This window comes from Peromyscus californicus, unplaced genomic scaffold (assembly GCF_007827085.1).
Source record: "Peromyscus californicus insignis strain IS unplaced genomic scaffold, ASM782708v3 Scaffold_16__1_contigs__length_79575227, whole genome shotgun sequence".
Classification (NCBI taxonomy): Eukaryota; Metazoa; Chordata; class Mammalia; order Rodentia; family Cricetidae; genus Peromyscus; species Peromyscus californicus.
Genome location: NW_026294458.1, coordinates 16,141,554 through 16,162,858, shown reverse-complemented (window position 1 = coordinate 16,162,858; position 21,305 = coordinate 16,141,554). Strand labels below are relative to the sequence as shown.

The 21,305-nt window shown below is 48.1% G+C and overlaps 1 long non-coding RNA gene across 2 annotated transcripts; it reads left to right on the top strand.

Annotated features, from left to right (window-relative positions):
- Positions 1 to 6,419: 6,419 nt before the first annotated feature.
- Positions 6,420 to 21,022, top strand: LOC128111956 (uncharacterized). Of its 2 annotated transcripts, XR_008218790.1 has the most exons (4): positions 6,420 to 15,303; positions 17,965 to 17,994; positions 18,373 to 18,458; positions 18,623 to 21,022. It is a non-coding gene; the product is annotated as an uncharacterized LOC128111956 (long non-coding RNA). The 2 variants fall into 2 exon arrangements; XR_008218789.1 differs by having other exon boundaries at positions 18,373 to 21,022.
- Positions 21,023 to 21,305: the final 283 nt, after the last annotated feature.

Below are 21,305 nucleotides of genomic sequence, written 5' to 3'. Positions count from 1 at the left end.
ACCAGCTAACCCCAGAAGAATTAGATACAATTTAAAAAGCAGAACTAATGTCAATATTTTCTTTTCAAAATTGTGATTGCTATCCCCAGATAAAGAGAATATCGTGATTGCTATCCCCAGATAAAGAGAATATTGTATCCGCATCAGAGAAGGACACTATGTAAAACACTAAGAACAATAAGAGAGATTCAAAGCGTGGTTAAATAATGGACAGGACATAGAAGCAATTTGCTATTTGGAAAGGAAATCTTCCAACACAGAACAAATATACAAAGGTCGAAAATGTTAGTGAAAAGTCAAGAAAACTAGAAAATGGACCAAAAGTTCCAGTGTTTATCAGACAAGGCTTTTTTAATGGAATTTTAATAGGATTAATTTTAGATTTTAAAAAATAACATTTATTTACTGTGCGAGGATATGTATGTATGTGAGTGTGGGTGTGGTTGTGTAGCCCTGGCTGGCCTCAAGCTCACAGAGAGCCACCAACACTCTGCAGGAATGCTGGGGTTAAAGGAGTGTGCCCCCATGCCAGGCCACATCTGATTTTGAAATGTGAGTTCTGGGGATTGAATTTGGGCCTCCAGGATTACAGGACTGGTACATCTACCTGCTTGACTATCTCCCTGGCCCTCAGATTTGGTTTTAATAAGTTATTTTAAAAACAGAAGAGCTGCCGGGCGGTGGTGGCGCACGCCTTTAATCCCAGCACTCGGGAGGCAGAGGCAGGCGGATCTCTGTGAGTTCAAGGCCAGCCTGGTCTACAGAGCGAGATCCAGGACAGGCACCAAAGCTACACAGAGAAACCCTGTCTCGAAAAAAAAAAAAAAAAAAAAAAAAAAAAAAAAAAAAAGAAAAAACAGAAGAGCTATTTCCTAAACCAAGAGAAGGAGTAGTCTTCAGACCAAAACAGTCCACAGAGTGTCAGGTAGAGTTCTTGTGGACACATTCTGATGGTGTGGCAGAACTCTGGGGGTCAACACATGATGCCCATAGAGCAAGGGATCATGGGAAATGAGATTCAGCCTAGAGTGAAGTACCCATCAGCTCTGCTGGGGGGCTAGAAGCCTGTGGCGTAATGTCCTCACATCCAAGTATGAGTGGACTATAGTATGTGGACATGCTATCAAACTATCAGCAAGAGGTTAGCACCCCCACACCCCAAAGGTTTTCTGTAGGTGAGAAGTGACGAAGACGCTGTATTCGTTTCCTGTGGTTATTGTGACAAATAGCCATGACTGAGGTGGCTTTAAAAATATATAAAGTTATTGCATTCTGGAAGATAGAAGATCGAAATTGACCTCATTGGCCCAAACGAAGGCACCGGTAGGGCCATGCTCCCTTTAGAACTACTCCTGTCTGAACTCGCTCCCAGGCCAGGGCTGTTTTTTGTTTGCTCGTTTTGTTTTGCTTTATTTGTTCATTTGTGTGGTGTTTATTTATTTATTTACCTTGTGACCTCTAGCGTACTAGGTTGCCAAGACTGGCCTTGAACTTCTGACCTTCCTGCCTCCGCCTCCAAGTGCTGTGGTTAGAGGCATGCAGCACCATGCTTTGCCGGTGTCCCCTGACTTGTGACAGCATTGCTCCGCTCTTTCCAGTCTCTCCCCAAACCACACCACACCATCTTCTTCGCTGTGTTCGGGGAAAGAAATCCCCGTCCACTTCGCTCTTATAAGGACAGCGGTGATTGCATTTAGGATACTTTTTTACCTCAAAATTCCTTCCCTTAATCCAGTGGTTTTCAACCTGTGGGTCAGACCGCCCCCACACAGAGGTTCCATATCAGATATCTTTTATATCAGATATTTGTGTTATAACTCATAACAGTAGCAAAATTTCAGTTATGAAGTAGCAACAAAATAATTTGAAGAATTGTTCTGGCAAACCTAAAAGGGACATTTGAAAGAGGATGGGAGACGAGACAGGGGACAGCTACAGCTGCTCCAGATGTGGAGAAAGCTGAAAAGATGCAGTGTCTCCATGTCTGATCCCTGGTACATGTGGAGGTGAACAATGGAGATTCAATATGGTAATGGGCTTATAGATAACATCATCTGCAAAGTCTCGTGAAATGCCATTTGCAAGCAGAAGTCCCGAGAAGGCTGAGTCTGAAGACCCAGGCCCCAGGGGAGTTGATGTTGTGACTTCCAGTGTGAGGAGAGGCCGAGCTACCCGCGTAAACCCTGGGCTGCGAATCTGGAGATCCTGTAGAGCTGAGGTGGGAGGTGAGGAGAAGATGGACGTCTCAGCTCAGGAGGAGAGAGTCAGTTTGCTCTCCTGTCTCCCCGTTTTGTTCTGTCTGGGCCTCTCCAGAGTGGAGGATGCCACCCACGCCAGTGAGGGCAAGCTTTGCTTTGACCACTAGATCAAATGCTAAATCTCTTCCAGAAACGCACATTCTCAGCCACAGGCGTCATGGCACAGCTCTGATGGATTCTCCAGCCCAGACATTCAGGCAGACACTGCCCTCCCGGGGCAATGACCATGAGCCATTTATAAAGGCAGCTTCCACATAATCACGCCACTGTCTATGCAAGGACATGACCTGCCACACAGCCAGAAACCTGCGCTCCACACCCTTCGCCTCGGCAGACACCACACGGGAAGAGATGAAATTTCTTTTTCTTCTAAAGCATTCAACTATGAGTGACCATGTGTCTTAGCCCATTTTATGCGACCTGAAGCTGGGTGATTTACACTTCACAGAAAAATACTTTTCGTGCTTCTAGAGGCTGGAAAGCACAAGAGTGCGAGACTGGTGTCTCTGAGGACTTCTTGAGGCGTCACCCTGTGGCACAAGGTGGAAGATAAAAGGTCAAGAGAATTAGAGTGAGGAGAGCCGGAGAGCAAGAAGGAGCTGACATCTCATAGCAAACCCATTCTTGTCAAGGTGGTGGCTCAAACCTCCACATCGCTCCTCCTGGGAGGCTCAGGCAAGAGGATCGCCCAGAGTTCAAGGCTAGTTTTGGCTGTAGAGTGAGACCCTGCCTAAACAAAAACCAAATAACTGTTCTAGCAAGAACACACCCAGTTCGTGTTAATGGCACTATTCCACGCAGGAGGAGTGAGAATGCATGTCTTGTTGTCTGTAAAGGTCTCATCTTGGAACAGTGTTACAGTAGGACCAGCTTTTCAACACATGAACTCTGGGGAGCGTGGTCACCAGAGCACTGTGTTCTAACAGAACCCCGTGTTTCAAAGAACAACACCATGGTCTACTTGTCAAAGCAAGGCCTGTGCACAGGGACCCAGGGGCTCACTCCTTCATCAGGAACTCTGAGCTTAGTCACAGTCCTCAAGGGCAGGCCCACAGAGACTTAAGGGACCCAACTAACATAAATATACTGCTGCAGTTTGTCAACTCACAAGCAAGATCAGTTCTTTAAAGTGATGTCAGTGATCGGATGTCACTGGTAGTGGCTTAGTGTCTTTCAACTGCTATCCTTTCCTGTGAACCAGAGGTGGTCCAGTGGCACTGAGCAACATGACCCCTTGATAAAAGCGTGAGAGTGCCTGGAGTGAGTGCTGAGATTTGAGAAAGCAGGAAGGCTCTGGACTGTCCTAGCCAGGTTTCTATTGCTGTGGTAAAACACCACGACCAAAAGCAAGAAACAGTTTATTTGGCTAGTGCATCCCAATCCCAGCCCATCATCGAGGGGAGCCAAGATCCAGACTCAAGTGGTACAGGAACCTGGAGGCAGGAACTGAAGCAGAGGCCATGAAGGAGAGCTGCTTACTGGCTTGCTCAGTTTACTTTCTTATACAACCCAGGACCACCAACCACAGTGGGCTATGCCCTCCCTCATCTATTATTCATCAAGAGAATGTCCCCGTGGGCTGGAGAGAGCGGGTAAGAGCGCCTGTTGCTTTTGCAGATAACGTGAGTTTCATTCCCAGCACCCACATGGTGACCCACACCTGTCTATAACTCCAGTTCTGGAGAATCCGATACCCTCTCCTGGTCTTCGTGCATTTCGGGAACATACATGGTACAAGCAAAATACTCATATACATTAAATTTGATATTAAAATTAAAATTAAAAAAAACCCAAATGCTCCCTTAGACTTGCCTATAGGCCAATCTGACGAAGTCATTTTCTTAATTGAAATTCCTTCTTCCCAGATGATCCCGGCTCATGCCAAGTTGACAACAAACAGACAAACAAACAACAAACCAAAAACCCAAAACAAATAAAACAAAAAACCAAGCACAGTTGAACCTCATAATTTTGTCTAATTCTACCAGTTTGCTCAGACACCTGGTAGCCACATGTTTACTATGCATGACTAAGTAACTGAAATGGGTGATTTATCTTCCAGGGTGACCACCCCGTGGATCCTCTCATCACGGGTGGTAGGCAGTGAGCTGACTTCCTAGGTCCCATGACCTGCCCCCTTCCCTGGGCTGTACCTGGTGTCCTTGGGTAGGTAGTTGTGAGGGGTGTTTCTGTTTTACAGTCTCTGTAAGCCTGGGAGCTCTGTGGGAGCTCTGTGGAGGTGGAGAGCTTGTCTGATCACTTCTGGGTGCTCCCACTCCAAGAACTAACCTAATAGCTGACAACATACAGTTCATCAAGTTAGGATTAAGAATGAAGGAATGCATGAACGTGTTCTTCCCATTGTCCTGCAGGGCAAGGGATAAGGAGCCCAGGGCTGTTAGACGTAGGCATGGAGACTGGCCCGTCGTCTCTCCTCCCTGCTGTGACTCTTCTTTCTTTGGCTTCCTAATGGTTAATGGTCACTTCTATAATCTCTAAAAACCCACGTTGATGAGGGCGTTCACCTTTCCATTGTATGTAATACCCCCTCTTCGTCCTGTGGGGTGAATTCTGTGGCTTACTGAGGTAGAACCTAAGCTTAGTGTCAAGTACTTTGGCTGGGGATGGGATAGCCCACCACGAGAGGTGTGGGGTTTTGTGTTTGCCAAACCTAGCAGCTGCCTCTTCTGTCCTGGCCATTCTGTTGGTCCCTCTGAACACTTAACCTAGCCTGGAGACTTGTCTTGGCTTATCAATCGTCATTGCCCCTCTTTTAACAAGACGGCCATGTCGAAATCTGTGCCTTGGTCTTGTCCTATCTCTGGAGGCATCTTGTTTACTTGTATGTAGCAGGATGCTGAGCCCTTGGAAGTGAATTGGGACCAGAAGAAAAATGTCAAGGCCTTTGAAGCAGAACGATCAAGACCAAATCCAAGTTTGGCTACATTTTAGCTTTGGCAAGTAACTGACCTCTTTGGACCTCTGTTGTTCATCAGAAATGGATTGCTGGGAGAATTTGAGGCCATGATATACTGCAGCACTCAGGGCAAAGCCTGGGAAGCAGAGGGACTCATGCATGAGTGCTAAACAAAGCCTACAAGATCTTGGGTTTGTAGTGAATTCCTGTGCCCTGTACCGTGGCTCATCTATTGCAGGATGACGTCAGTTATCAGCTAGGCTTTCCCTAGCTTGTTGGGGTTCCCTGTGTCATGTGCTTCTTGGAGCTAAACTTGAGAGTGTATGGCAAGAAGTCTTCATCTATGTGACTTGGAGGAGGCTGTCTGTCCACGCTGGGGTTGGACTTTTCTGAAACGCAACTGTTTGAAATCACCGATGTTCTGCTTCCAAATAAGGTAATGGGGAGAGAAGCAGCTTCCAGGTGAGCCATTAATGGAGAATCGGAACAAGAAAAGTAGACTCTCGTCCTAGGAAAGCAAAGGCTTTGGGAAGCCACTCAGGGAGTGAAGGGATACCTAAGAAGAACAGAGAACAGTGATACACTGGTAAGAAGTAAGCTGGCCATAGTGTCAGCCACGCAGCTCCCTGACCTCAGGAGGAGAGGTAGAAGCCGTTTCCAAAAACAGTTTCTCTTCTCTTGGAGTGACACTGGGATTGAGCCTTAAAAAAAAAAACAAAACAGGCCTCTCCATATGAAGATCCCCAAAGAAAACCGCAGAGACACCCAAAGCCACAGACACGCGGATCACACAACAGACACACGAAACTTGGAAGCAACAGGGCTCTGCCCAAAGATCCCCATCCCTCAGTTACTGCCTCAGTCCCTGAATTTAAACATATTGAAATGAATAAAACGCCTTAGGAAGTTTACTGATAAAAACGATGGATGACCCGGGCTAGTGAGATGTCTCAGTGAGTAGAGGCACTTGCCTCCAAACCTCACGTCCTGTCAATCCCCAGGACCCGCATGGTGGAAGGAGAGAACAGACTCCCGCAGGCCCCCGAGAAGACAGTACCTCACGTTCTTTTCCTCTCCAAATGACTCTTCTCCTCCCTTCCCTTATCACCCTATCTGAAGCTCCACGAGCCTGGAGCCTGCAGAGCAGCCGAGACTCCGTTTCGCCTGTGGGTTTTGTCAGCTGAACAAGGCGGCAAGGCCAGAGACGGAGAACCAGGTTCTTCTTCTTTTTTTTTTTTAACTTTTATTTTTATTTCATGTGTATGGTGTTTTGCCCACATGTGTGTCTGTGCACCCCATGTATGAGTGATCTTGGGGGCCAGAAGACGGGATCCCTGGCACTGGAGCTACAGACTGTTATGAACTGCTATGGGAGTGCTATGAGCTGAACCCAGGTGAGAACCAAGATTCTGAAGCCCCCCCAGGACATCAATGAAAATGGGACGGGGGAGACAAAAAAAAGGGGGAACCTAATGGGGACCATTATGAGTTATCCCCAAGATTCTGTCTAAATTTCTGAAGTGGCTGTAACAAGTGGCCCAGGAAGAGATTGCACACAATCAGGGTGTGCATCTGCAATCAGACCCTACCATTAGCAGCAAACTGCTGTAAGAAGCCCTAAGAAATGAATGCTAGCACTGGAGAGATGGCTCGGTGGTTAAGAGCACTGGCTGCTCGTCCAGAGGCCCTGAGTTCAATTCCCAGCACCCACGTGGCAGATCACAACTGTCTGTAACTCCTGTCGTGGGGGATCCGACACCCTCGCACAGACATAGATGCAAGCAAAACACCAATGTACATAAAATACAAATAAAGTATTAAAAAAAGAAATTATTGCTAAAATAAGGGGCACATAGAGAACTAGCATGATTAGTGGGAGTCGGAGTCGAGAACAAACAGGGTGAAGACTTAGAAAAAGTGTGTGTGTGTGTGTGTGTGTGTGTGTGTGTGTGTGTGTGAGAGAGAGAGAGAGAGAGAGAGAGAGAGAGAGAGAGAGAGAGAGAGAGAGAGAGCGAGCTGTGTTTATACTCCCAGAACCACTGGGAGGCAGAGTGGTGTGGTGTGTGTTGGGGGAGAGGGGGGAGCTGGGAGAAAGTACAGTTCTGGAACCAGGCCTGGAAAGTGTGGGAGCTGCTTTGACCCACGGTACATCCCAGCTATTTGGACCACTCTGCTGCTACCCTAGACTTCCTACCCCTTCTCTTCTGGATTGACAACATCCTCCTAACTGGTCATCTTGCCTCAGCCTGGGCCCACACTCATTTTCACACTCCCCCCTGCCATTCTCTCTCTCTCTCTCTCTCTCTCTCTCTCTCTCTCTCTCTCTCTCTCTCTCCCTGACTCCTCCACCTACCCTAATCAGCTCCCACCATTCCTAGGCCTGCCGGCCTCTATCGTATTCCATCTCCTTTCAGGGAATCAGGGAATGAATGGCAGAGATGAGAACTTGATGTGTGCCCATCACAGCCCAGGGCAGCGAGGGGCGTGAGCCTTGGGCATCAGGAGCCAGCAGCCCTACAAAGCAGGAAGGACATGGTGGATTTGCTTAAGGCCCATGGCATCAGAGAAGAGAAGCTGGCCTGGATTAGGAGAGCTGGCCTACTCCTCAGCGAGAGTGACTGTCAGCCTCTAGAACCTTCTATGCCTGGGTGACATGACTCCTGAGTCCTTTAGCCCGCCCTCTCCCTTCCCACCACGCCCCGGCTGTGTTTAGAAGCATTTAGGACATTAGTTTTGCTAGTGTGTTGGGAATCTAAACCAAACGACATCTGAATGAGGGAAAGGAAGCCGTAGAACCCAGCAACACCACAGACAGACAGACAGACAGACAGACAGACATTCGCCGCATCTGGGTGTTGCCTACCCTCCACACCCTGGGCCTTTGCTGTGCTCGCAGGAAGTCTGGCTCAGGTCTTCTCAAGCTCTTCACAGAGTTGCTGTAATTGGAAGAGCGGGGACACACACACACACACACACACACACACACACACACACACACACACACATACTGCAGGGCCTGATCTGAAGCCCTTTTCACAAGTCGACTTGGACATGGTTTCTAGGCTGCCGTCAAGACCAAGAGGGTTCGTGATAACTGCAGGAAGCGGGGTGGGGTTGGGGGTCATCTCACACGTCCAGGGCCGGCATGGGTCACCCCTGAATCTCCCACGCTGGACCATGAAACTTCTAGTATCTACACATGATGGGAGCCAGGCTGAGCTCCAGCACCAATACGGAAGAGTCAGGAGCAGCTCAAGTGGTGTTCCCTCTACTGTAGAGCATGTTTACATATCATTTGCATATTATGTAGAGCGGTATAGTTTCTTCTTTAAGACCCCAAGGACTAATACAGAGACTATTAAAAACTAGTAGTACAAAAGTGCATTGATTAATTATACACACAGCTAACACAAAAGCAGTGAACAGTTCATAGGGAGGCTAAAAGATGGTTTAGGATAATGATTATGCTAGATCGGTAAAATTGATTGCACACATAACCAATGTTGTTTTTAAACAAACAAAATAACAGTGGGTTGAAAATGAAAATCTAGAGAGAAGAGGGAGTTTGCAGGGTGGAAACTGGCTGGTGTCCAGGCAGAAAGCATGAAGCACCGTCGGGCTGGGATCAACAGGACAGTGGTTGATGGTGTGTGGCTGCGGGGACAGCCCCCGGGGTCACTGAGTACCACAAGCCAGTTCACCAGCAGCTGAAGTGCCAGCGAGGGCGGGGGCCGGAGGCAGAGTCTAGCAGGCAGGGGTGCTGAGGGCTGATGTGAACTGAACGGTTGCCAGGTGCCAGCTCTCTGCTGAATGACACCTGTCTATTGATCTGTGTCATCTCATTCAGCCCTTTCGGGGAGGCCAGCACGTGACTAGCATGACCACTTCTATTTATAGATGAAGAAATCAGTGCTCAGAGAACTGAAATCGTCGGCAAGATGGTTCAGCAGGTAAAGGTACTTGCCACCTAGCCGGACAGCCTGAGCTATGTCCCTGGAACCCACATGATGGAAGGAGAGAACCGACCCCCACAGGTTGGCCTCTGACCTCCACATATGTACTGTGTTGCACGCACACACACACACACACACACACACACACACACACACACACACACACACACACACTGTAATAAAATTTGAAAAGAAAGAAAGCAAGCTAAAATAATTGTCCAACCTGCAGCTAGCTGCCTCGCTGGCCAGGCAGTGTCTGCCTGGCTGCCTGGCTCTGCAGCCCGTGTGACTGACCTGTGTGAGGCCCTGGGTCAGCATAAAAGCATGTTTTAGTCTGGCTCCATTCCATGTCCTTTAAAAAGGTGAAGGGTTTTGCTTTTTGTTTTCCTTTCGGTGGGTGGCGGGGGGGATACTGGTAATGTGTATTTACTGACTTGTGTCCTAAAATAATGGCGATTTCCATTAGTAGGAACTAAGATGACTAGACTTTCTTGAGAGATGTTTACCCTTGACCTCTGCTGCCAAAATCTAGGGCGTGGTCTCCGTCCAGAGGATGACTCCTCATGGAACCAACCACTGAAGCCAAACCAAGGACATTCAGCAAATACCCTCGGGTGCTCGGAATGGATCCTTGCATATGTAGTCTACAATTCTCGGAGTCCTCAGACGTTTTCCTCTTGGCAAGCAGGAGTGATGGGCTGGCACTGAGGACCACGTGCAGAATCTGATGTGGCCTTACGCAGCCAGCAAGAAGGAAGCCTGCTCAGTGTGCTCTCTAACTGTTGCCTGGAGTGTGCAGTGAGACAGGCTGGGTTCCAGCTTTTCTCACTCTGTTTGGAAAGCTTGTCTAAGCCATATGACTCCAGTCATGACTTATTAAGCATGCGCCAGGTGTCAATGTGATCATTCCCTGCTTTGCCTCAACGCAGGCTTCTCAAGACAAATGATCTCTTGGGGATCTGCTAACTGCTGTAACGAAGACCCCGGATTCTATGTGCTTAGCGCAGTGACAGCTTCTTGGTCACAACTGGGCAGGTAGGACGTGGAGGGCTCTTCCAGGCACAGGCTCCTGCTGTCATGCGGCTTTCCCTTTTCCTAGGGTCCTGTGAAGACTAGGAAAGGGATCACAGTGGCTTAGGGGCCAACTTGTAAGTGTTGCAACTATTCATGATCCGCTTAACTAGTTTCCTGGACTCGTAGGTGTGAGGGGGCTGGGGCATTCCCATTATATGGTAAATTATATGCCTCCCTCCAATGCCTGTCACATCCCACAGGCTGAAGCCATAAGCTCTAGAACCTCAGAATGCGACTGTGGGTGGAGACAAGGCATCAGAACAGCTGATTAAATTTGAATGAGACCGTTGAGGCAGGCCCTAATCCAGTGTGACTGGTACCCTAACAAGAATAGATTTGGGCAGCCAAGAGACGCTAGGGACTAATAATACACAGGGGAACGGCCATTTGAGGGTAGTATTAAGACAGCTGTCATGAGCACTATACATCAGAGACACAGATGGATGTGCTTTGTGTCATTTCACACTGTCACAATTTATCTAGTAACAGCAAACTCATGAGCCATGTTGGCGTCATTGGCTGCAACTTGCCAAGTAGCTCTGGTTCCCCTTGACAAGCATAGGCTCTTTTATCCTAATCTTAAATACTAAAATGAATTCTTAGATCACACGTTATGCATCTCACAGTCCTTAGAGTTCTTTTTGTAACCATCACAAAATAGTTACAAAAGGGTTAAAGAAGGCGTCGGAATTTAAAGTGTTTGAAAATAGGGAGGCAGGCAGAGAGCTGGTATAGATGCAGTCAGGGCAGGTGATTGGACAAGACCCCGAGGATCCTCTTAGAGAGCTGTTGGGGTCTCAGAACCAAGTTACAGGGTGGCGGGATTAAGTCAAACCGCAGAGGGAGAAGACTATGGAGGTCACAGCATCAAGGCACAGGACTGGAGGACCATGGAAGGGGGGGGCAAGACCAAGTCCAAGAACAGATGGATGGATGGAGAAACAGCCTTTCAAGTAGGCTCTGTCAAGCAGTGGGATGCAACTGAGCCACCACCCTAGGGACAGTTGGTAGTTCTCTGCCTGTCAATGCCTTGATGCACATGCTAGGTAGGCCTATGATAGGGCAGTGGGGCCAGTGTTATCACCGGCATGGTGTTACTATCCCCCTCTTCAAGGGGTCCATGTGGGGGTGTCCTACCTTTCATCAGTCCGGTGTGTTTGGGAAGTTCCTGGGCATGACTTTGATGCTGTGGTTTTAATTAAACCTATGTTCTGTGGTTTTGATTACACTCACGTGCTGACGCGAGTCCAGTGTGCTTTGAGACGTTTCTGTGTGATATCTTCTTACTTTCAAGAACAACCTGTCTGTGACTCACGGGTGGTGCTGGGCAGGTGGTGGCCACGACATGCACCATGACACACAGTCACCTTGCCTCTGCATTTATCCTCAAAAAAAGAGCCAACTGCCCCTTGTAAAATGGAGTCACCCCAGGGCAAGGTACAGCCTGAAGGCCACTGTTCTGCATACTGTGAAATCACCAAGACCTAGGAACACCCAATTTCCATGGTAGCAATCTACAAGTCAAACTTTCTGATCCTATCACCTTCGACTTCTGGCCTCCCAAACTGAGAAAACAAATGTCTATAGCACACCCAGGCTGTAATGTTTTGTTTCAGCAGCCTGCACTAACTAATACAATATTTGCAGTGGGAACTCAGCGAGGTCAGCTGTCCATGCCACAGTCCCCCCCTTGTCCCCTCCCTGCCCCACCCAGTGAGGACAAGCACAGCTCCCAAGCTCCTGCATCCAGCTGAACATTTAGTATCTTCGGGTCTGTTGGATGATCCACAGCTTTAAACACAGGCTCCTGGCTTCTCTGGCAACATGATTCCTTCAAAACCTTAGGCCTCCAGTAGATCTTCTTCTAGCGAATTCCATGTAGTAACTCCACATAGAATTTTCTTCTGAGTCACAATTCTCAAGCCTGTCTAAGCTGGGTTGGCTCTCTGGCCCCATTCTTTCTCAAACTTAATGGTGGCTACCGCAAGGCTCCCTGGTTTTGGAGAAAGGTATAGTCCCTGAAATGATTTTTCTTTTCTTTTTTGCCTCAGGACTTACTCACTGTACCTTGTTGAGAAGAAAGATTCACTGGGCTTCTTCGCACATAATCTCTCTCTCTCAAAAAAATTAAGTGTCTGGGAAAGAAACTTGTGTTGTTATGAGCCTCTGAAATTTGGAGATTATTACAATAGTCAGTAGACCCTTACTAATACAGGGCTTCATTTGATGTGGAGAGGTAAAAACCGAGCCCGAAGGAAGAAGTAGGCCGAAAAGAGGTCCTTTGTCCCCTCGCTTCAGGACATGAGTCCCTGACTCTATTCCATTTCCTTCTCACAGGCTGACCAATTAGCTCTTCACTGCGTCTGCTTTATTTTTTAGTGTCTTGCTGAATGCAGTCCACAGGCAGCACCAGGGCTAACCTTCTTGTTTTCTGTTTCCATCCTCTTCCCCTAGGCGGATGACTTCCAGGTTATCACAGGCAGCGCCGGGATCTGTAACATAGATCCCTGCTTACCTAGTTTTTTGCTGCTCCTCTCTAGCGAGCCTCATATGGTCATTGCTTTAAAGCAGAGGTTCTCAAGCTGTGGGTCATGACCCCCCTGGGGGGGTTGTCCAAAGACCCTTTCATAGGAGTTGCATATCAGATATCCTGCGTATCAGATATTTATGTTACAATTCATAACGGTGGCAAAAAATATAGTTAGGAAGTAGCAACAAAATAATTTTATGGTTGGGGAGGTCACCATAACATGGGGAACTGTAGTAAAGGGTCACAGCATTAGGAAGGTTGAAAACCACTGTTCTAAAGGAAGTTTTCCACTCCAAGAAAAAAAAATTCTTGTATTACTCAAGGAAGGGAAATGTTGAAACAAACAGCTGTTAAAGCTCAGTGACCATAACAATTAATACAGAATCAAATGTCTGTCTTCAGTGCTGTGGGATGTTCTGTATGTTAATTGTGTTGCTCTGATTGGTTAATAAATAAAACATTGATTGGCCAGTAGCCAGGCAGGAAGTATAGGTGGGACAAGCAGAGAAGAGAATTCTGGGAACAGGACGGCTGAGGCGGAGAGACGCAGTGAGCTCCCACCATGACAAGCAGATGTTAAGATACTGGTAAGCCACAAGCCACGTGGCAACTTATAGATTAATAGAAATGGGTTGATTTAAGATATAAGAACAATTAGCAAGAAGCCTGCCACGACCATACAGTTTGTAAGCAATATAAGTCTCTGTGTGTTTACTTGGTTGGGTTTGAACAGCTGCGGGCCTGGCAGGTGAGAGAGATTTGTCCTGACCGTGGGCCAAGCAGGACTGGGGAAAACTCTCGCAATAGTCTTTCTCATGTCACGGTGTGCTATTGACTGGCTCAGTGACAAAGATGGAAGAAGCAAGAACCATGCTCCACACTGTCACTCAAGGGCCCAGGCTCCTTCCATTGTGTGCATCCAGAATTGGATAAAGCACTGGACTCCCTCCTGGTTTGGGCATCCGGTTGGTAGATAAAGGGAGAAAGATCAGAAGGAAGCTCATAAGACTCGCAGCTTGCTAAGGCTTGCCTGTTGGTAAGAGCCTTCCTAGTGAGTGCTCTTAAAATTCAGTCCACTCAGCCCAGGAAGAAATGGTGACACATATACAGTGTGCAGGAGCATCCCCCATCCAGCCTTGCTTTCTCCATGCTGCTGATGTTATGGACACAGGGGTAAGTTGCTCAGTTTTCCCTGTAATGGAGATGTCGTTACTTCTGCTCCAGGGAGTGCTGCCTGCTGGGACCTTTACCTTTCAGCCCTCTCAGATGCATCCAAGATGAAATCCTTTCTGCTGTGGCCCACACTCAATGACTTAGCAAAGCCCAGCTATTTTGACCCAGTCGGGACAGCTATGGCTCCTGTGGGATTTTTAGCCAATGTTACCACTGGGTTTCTCTGCACTTTTCTCTGTGTCCGTTCTGACTGTCCCCTTCTTCCCACCGCTGTTACTCCCGAGGCCACTCACCAAGAAACCTAGACACAGACTGCTTCCTCAGAGGGCCTCTCCTTCCCCAAGGTAAATACCATAAATGTTTCCATCAGAGCTCTGTTCCAATATTAGATTATTTTCCTTCCGTGCTGCTGTGGTTCCAGCACCCACAGCAGTGCCAAAAGCACACCACGTGCTCCTCCAAATGTATTTTAGTTGAATATTTATTTAAATACACTTGTGTACTTGTCTTCCTGGCCAGGCCATGACCTCCTGAAAGACAGGGTCGATATGGTCTTCTGTGTGTCATCAGCTCCTGGCCAAGTGCCTGACACTTCACTGTTACTCTATATGTAGCAAATGTGTGACTAAGATGAAGAGCTGGAGAATGGTGGGAAGACCTTACACCACAAGCCAGGCCAGTATTTCCATGGAGGGCAGAAGTCACTGGTGGTGTTGAGGTATAAGTGTTGAGTGACTTACTCGAGATGATATTTGCTAAATAGGTATTCTTTTTTTTTTTTCCTTTGTTTTTCGAGACAGGGTTTCTCTGTGTAGTTTTGGTGCCTGTCCTGGATCTCACTCTGTAGATGAGGCTGGCCTTGAACTCGCAGAGATCTGCCTGGCTCTGCCCTCCCAGTGCTGGAATTAAAGGCGTGCGCCACCACTGCCACCCCGCGGTATTCTTTTTATTTCGTTTGGGACGGCTGGTGACAATTATTGAGGAATAATGCTCCAGCCACCATGTCCTCTTCAGTGTTGTGACCCTGAGTTAAAAGAATTCTACTGGGCAGAGCGAATTAAAAACCTGTGTGGCGACTGAGAGGCGACATCAACTTCAACCTATTTCCTGAGCACCCCTGGTGGTGGGGCCTGGCAGGAAGGACTGGAGAGAGAAGCTGGTGAGGAGAATGGGCTCCCTGGGATGCTCATGGAAAAGCAGAGGAGACAAAACAAACCCATCATGAGAACTCAAACACTGCTGGCACAGGAAGGGGGACAAACAAATACATATGACACAAATGCTGTCGGAGGTGGCCTCTGAGGCCGGAAGTGAACGCGGCAGAAGGCCTCGGCTCTGAGTCAGAGACATATGTCATCCATGTGGCCTTCCACCCTGCAGACACAGAGAGAAAGAGGGGTAGGTAATGGCTTCAGGTGGGCTAGAAATAAAAAGGATAGGTGATGGATGACCGCAAGTCTAGAAAACCAGAAGACATGAGAAAATCAATAAGAGAAATTCTGTAAAGGAGGAGGGAGGCAGGGGAGGTTGGAGGAGGGAGGCAGGGGAGGTTGGAGGAGGGAGGGAGGGGAGGTTGGAGGAGGGAGGGAGGGGAGGTTGGAGGAGGGAGGGAGGGGAGGTTGGAGGAGGGAGGGAGGGGAGGTTGGAGGAGGGAGAGAGGGGAGGTTGGAGGAGGGAGGGAGGGGAGGTTGGAGGAGGGTGGGAGGGGAGCTGGGAGCTAGGGAGAAGCGGGGAAGGAGCACAGAAGAGACCTCTGGGCACACACTGTAGTAGGTCCTCTCCAGAGTCTCAGATTGGCCTCCCCCCAGCCACACACACATATCTCCTAGCTTCATTTTGAGTTCCAAAAGCTGCCAGCCCTTGGCTCTCAGAGCCTGCCCTCCTCCACACAGGCCAAGGTCTCCCCGGGGCCTCCCGAGAGCCCTCCAGCAGCAGCGGCTCTCTGGCTCTCTGGCTCAGGGGGGGGGGGGAGCTATGTGGAGAGCTGGGCCCCCTCTGAGAGGGTTCGACTTGACTCCCATCTCCACCCCCCTTCCTTTACCTCCCCTACCCTGTGCGACCCCACACCTGACAACCCTGAGCTGATGATGGGCTGATCAAGGAACCCAACCCGGTTCAATGTCACCTGCAAACAGTGGACAGTGTCTTCTCGCTTGGCTGGAGGCAGAACCTGAGAGAAGTGAAATTCAAAGTAGAGTATAGGGAAAAGGACAGGAGTCAGCAAAAATAACTCTTTAAATTAAAAAAAAAATGGTAAGATAAGACTTATTGGGGTTGGAAATTTGTTCTCTGGTTACTCTCAAAATAACACTCTTAAATGAGAAAAATAAAATGAAGCAGGTATTCTTCAGAGAGAAATGAGCACAAAAGCCTAAAATTAATTGACCCGAGACCTTGGATAGTATAAGAACAATTTAATGAGAGTTTGCTAAGTGCCTTTCCTGATAAAATGGGAGGGAGACAGGAGTCTCCTCCAATAGCTGCTTCCCTCCCCGGCTACAGCTTCCTTGCTCCTCAGAAGAAGGGCTGGTCAATAAATTGTCCCCAGAGTCACCAGGTGGCAAACAGCCACCCAGCCTGATTGCTAGAGTGATCACACTGGGTGGGACTTGGCACGTGTGTCCTCACGCCATGGCTGCTGATTCATTAGCGTGAGTGCTGAACCCACCCACAGCCAAGCTGTCCTGTCCTCTCAGCTCCACATGCAGGCTGTGGCACACACACACACATACACACACACACACACACACACACACACACACACACACACACACGCATGTGCTTATACACAATACACTTATGCACACACACGCATGTGCATACACACAATACACTTATTCACACACACGTGCACACACACATGCATATACATGTGTACGCACACACAAATTGTTTAAATGTCAAAAAAAACTTAATATAAGCTTAAGCATAAAGGTTAAGAGAAAGGTGCTCGGGAAAAAGCACATACACACCTCAGTGTGGGTCTGGGCTCCCTAAGAGATCATCGGAGAAAGTAAGATATACCACATGTGGCTCTGGAGAAAGAAGCGTAATGAACGGTCTCAGCATTAGCTGTATACACCATTTTGGTGGCTCTCAAGCTACATCTCCAAAGATTTCTAGGAGACTCTTCTTCTATCTTCTGACAGTGAGGGGCCCCAGCGGTGCCTGGGAGGGAGCCACAATTCGACAAGGTGGACCTTGATTGCACTCGGGGCTAGTGCACATCTTCTTCCTGGAAGGGGGTGTTTCTGGAGAGAGGTCTAGGAAAATGCAGGGTTACAGCTGGGAAGGGAGAAAGGCGTTAAGCAGACGGTGCTAGAGCTCTTGCTTTTCTCCTGGCACTCTTGGGTCAGGGATTCACTTCTTTTGTCCCCCCCAAATTTTCCTGCCTTCTTCGTCTTATTTGTGAGATTCCTTGGAAATGTCTGGGAGAGGAGTGAGGCCATACCTGAAGCCGTATGTACGAGGGCTCATTGGTTCATTGTTTGTTTAGCACTCTCATTTGAAAATATTTCCATATAAAAGAAATATTGCCCCTATGTCCAGGAGCCTTCACAGTGAATGTTAATTGTGCTGGAATTCTTGATTCTCAGCCGGCAATGAACATTAGCTATCCCGCCGTGAGGGGCTCCCCGCCCCCCATGACTGGCTTTTCCATCCCTGCCTCAATACTAACTTCAGAGTTAGTCCAGATTCCCAGAAGAGTGCCCTCTCTTCAGAAGTCAGGCACAAGGTTCAGGCAGATTCTCTAGCTATCTGGAGTTCACATAATCTCCTCAGAGGTTCAGTAATTCACTAGAACAAGTTACGGAGCTCAGGAGACACTCATGGTCAGCAGTTTACTGTAGAGCACTGTTAGATTCCGTGGGAAATGTGGGATTAAAGAGGGACAGAAGGGCAGAAAGAAGAGAGCATCTGACCTTGTATAGGTGGGACCATGTTTAAGGCAAAAGGCGTCTGGTCACTCTCATGTGTGGATGCAAAATACCTACAGAAGAAGGTGGGACCCCTTAGAGGGGAGGAAACGACTACCATATCATATTCCCTCCTTTCCAGAGCATCTTGACCTGGCTGCAAAGGAAGCTGGTAAGTGTAGTCTCTTAGTAGGAAACTTGCCCGCATAAGAACCCAGAACAGCCTTGCCTGGCAGGTGGGGTGTGTGTGTGTGTGTACTTGTGTGTATGCATGCATGCATCCTGGGTAGTACAGAACTTCCATGGCTTTCACACTTTCTTTGGACACATCCTCTCCTCAGATCTCCTCTACAACCCTGTCTCTAGCCCTCTCCCCTCTGTGGACATTAGGGTGGGACTCAAGTCTCTGACCCTTGAAGGATTCCTTCAGTCTCTTCTGGTGACCAGTCTTTCTATATTGGGCCCTATATTGAGTCACCTCATTAGCATGAACTCTGGTGACATTTTTTAAAAAGTCATTACACATAACAAAGCATTCCTTATCACACAGGAAATTCCAAGGTGCCAGCAACCTGGGGACCAAGACCTGATAACGTTTTTATTATGCCCTACAGCTGAAGCCAGTGCAAGCCAAAGGTGAGTCAGCTAGGCTGACAGCCCGAAGACTCTCCTCCCAAGGCACAGGGAAGGGTGGAGAAGGGTGGAGGGTGGGCCTGAGGGCCAAGCAGAGAATGTCCAGGACACCCTGTATCACATGCACCTGCCATGTGGGGAACCCGGATGCCCCCGCCTTCCCACAGACCAGATGACGGAGGAGAGAGAGATCACTGCAGCGGATGGTGAAATTCACACTTCAGGCACATCAGAGGAGCACTGCCCTGCTGCCCGACCTGCATGCCATGGAGGCCTCACAGCTGCTTAGGGGGAGACCTGAGTTGGGCCCCTGGTGCCATGCCTCCTCCCATGTCGCTGAGGGTGGGCTGGCGCTGTGTCCTTGACTGAATGTCTATGCCCTACGCTATACCCTCCTGCTCTGGCTTTTGTTCCTATCGCTGTAGCCCATGGCTGTTAAGTCCCTTCCTGGGTTGTGATTCTCACGGAGCCGCTTCTGGGGCCAGCTTCTTTCAGGCCCGCGGGAGCATCCCAAGGTCACAATCCCAACTTCCAGCTTGCTGCCCTGGATCTCATTTCCCAATCTGCTCCAAACCTGTGCTGCAGAGGACCGCAGCTCCCGCTGGGCTGGGATAGAAAGGGAAAATTATGGGGAGCCGGGATGGGAAAGTAGTCATTACCTCAGAGTCTGATTGAAGCCTCTCACCAGGTGAGAATCAAGAATCTCAACACAGTTAACACTTGTTTAAACTGTCCAGGCAAAAACAACAGTTCTCAACTCAAAGGTAATAAGAGAGTCTGTTCTGGAGCAAAAATATGAGTGAGCGTGGCCCAGGAACATGGAGCTGGTGACCGTGGGTTCCCTGCTCCAAAGTGGAAATCATTTCATGGAGTTTTTAATGGTAACAGTACAAAGAAAATTATAAATCAAGGTGGTTTTAAAATGCATCAGTGGAAACATTAAGCAGTCAGAGCACAGTGGAGAAATCTCAACTGTAGGCATTAGATGTTATCTGATAGCATTCTTAGCCCTCGATTGGTGGAGAACAGAGTTCTGTCAAGTTACTACATTGTAAGGGTTTTCATCTGTCCTTAGGCTATCAGGCCTGGCTAGGAGCAGGATGCTAGGTCTGGAACAGCCGGGGTAAGGAATGGCTGTTAATTAGGCCAATGATCACATTAATTGTAATTGGGCTTGAAACTGCCGGGTTCCAACCTCTCCACCTCTTTGAAGTTTTAATTAGTTAATCAGCCAGTGTAGACAACCTCTTTCCAGGAATTCTCATTCACGAGGCCTTCCTCCTTTCAGGAACCAGCTGTAGACCAACAATTTTTCCAGGAATCTCACAAGAAACCCTATTTACAGAAAGAGATGTGTCCCAAACTTCCAAACAACCCGAGTGGCTCCTGGTTTTACATTATCAGATGACAATCCCATCCAAGCGTTTAGAGCCATCCTGTAATCTCGCTTATCAACAAGAGAAGGAAAAGAACAACATTTTAAGGTGTAACTTGAGAGCCAGCAAAGTGGTGTACATGGCTAGTGCTAACACACTGAGTTGGGTCTCTTTCGAGGAGTCCATAGCGAGTGCACTTGGGTCTGTCTTATTCCTTCCCAGGACACCTCTCTCTGTTATCATCCATGCTTAAAATCTTTGCTAGAAATCTTTTAACATAGAGAAATTAAGCTGGAACTGACCTGAAAACTCCCTCCCCATTGATGAGTTTTCCTAGTGATGAAAGGTGCCAGGAAGGCTGCCGTGGGGGAAAAGATGTCAGTGGCATCCTGCAGCCCACACTGTGTGTTACATCTAATACCGACCCACTCGGCAGCATGTCCCAACCGAGGCATTAGCGGCATGAATGCTGTGGGGATAACAATGCCTCTGCATTGGATTTAAGGCCTGCTCCAGAGAGAGGAATCCCAGCCTGGCTCCATTAACCTGGCCAAAAGCCTGTGGCTCAAGAAATCATAGGCCCTAGGGAGGAACCCATTACTCTTCTTTTGCTAAACGGACATATTATCAACCACTTTCTAAATGTTTATGTTTATACACACAGTGCTGCCCTCAACCTTAGTTCGAGAAGCTTCTCTCTGTAGTGGGCCGCAGTTAACTGGTCACGGTACTGAGAGTGTCTATTGAAGGCTTATCCCTAAATGGGACATCTCTATCAAACACCTGCCCACCACCAGGAGGCCCAGAGAACATTGCAAAGGGGCAGAAAGAAGATAAGAGCCAGAGGAGGAGGAGAAGGCTATGAAGGAGGAGGCTGTCTTTGGGATACAATGTAACCATTTCTACCCATGAACTCACTGCAGACGCAGTTAGCTGCACAAGACCCGGAACAAGACCAAGCCAACAGGAACAGTCGCCATTCCAACTAGCAGGGCTAAATGGGACTCAGTGGGTTATTAAAAAGAAAAGAAAAGACGTAAATAGGGAAGGGGGACATGTTGGATGTTCCTGGGGGAGTGGGAAAGGGGAGTCAAGAAAGATGCATTGTTTATATCTATGAAATTGTCTAAGAATGAGTAAAATATATTCTATTAAAATATCTTCTAATAAACTACAACTTTCCTTTGAGAAGTTCCCAGCCATGATGTGTGCTTTTTCCTCCTTTTCCCTAAGCACCTTTCTATTTTTTTTTGTTTTTGTTTGTTTTCTTTGAGACAGAGTCTCACTGTATGTCTCTGGCTAGCCCAGAACTTCCTATGTAGACTAGGCTGGGCTCAAACTCACAGAGCTCCTCCTGCCTCTGCCTCCCAGGAGCCAAGATTATAGGCTTGACCACACATCACATTTCTAGTTTTAATAAACTCTAACTGTGCTTCACACTGGCTGGTCCTGAAATTCTTTTCTGCTGTGAAAC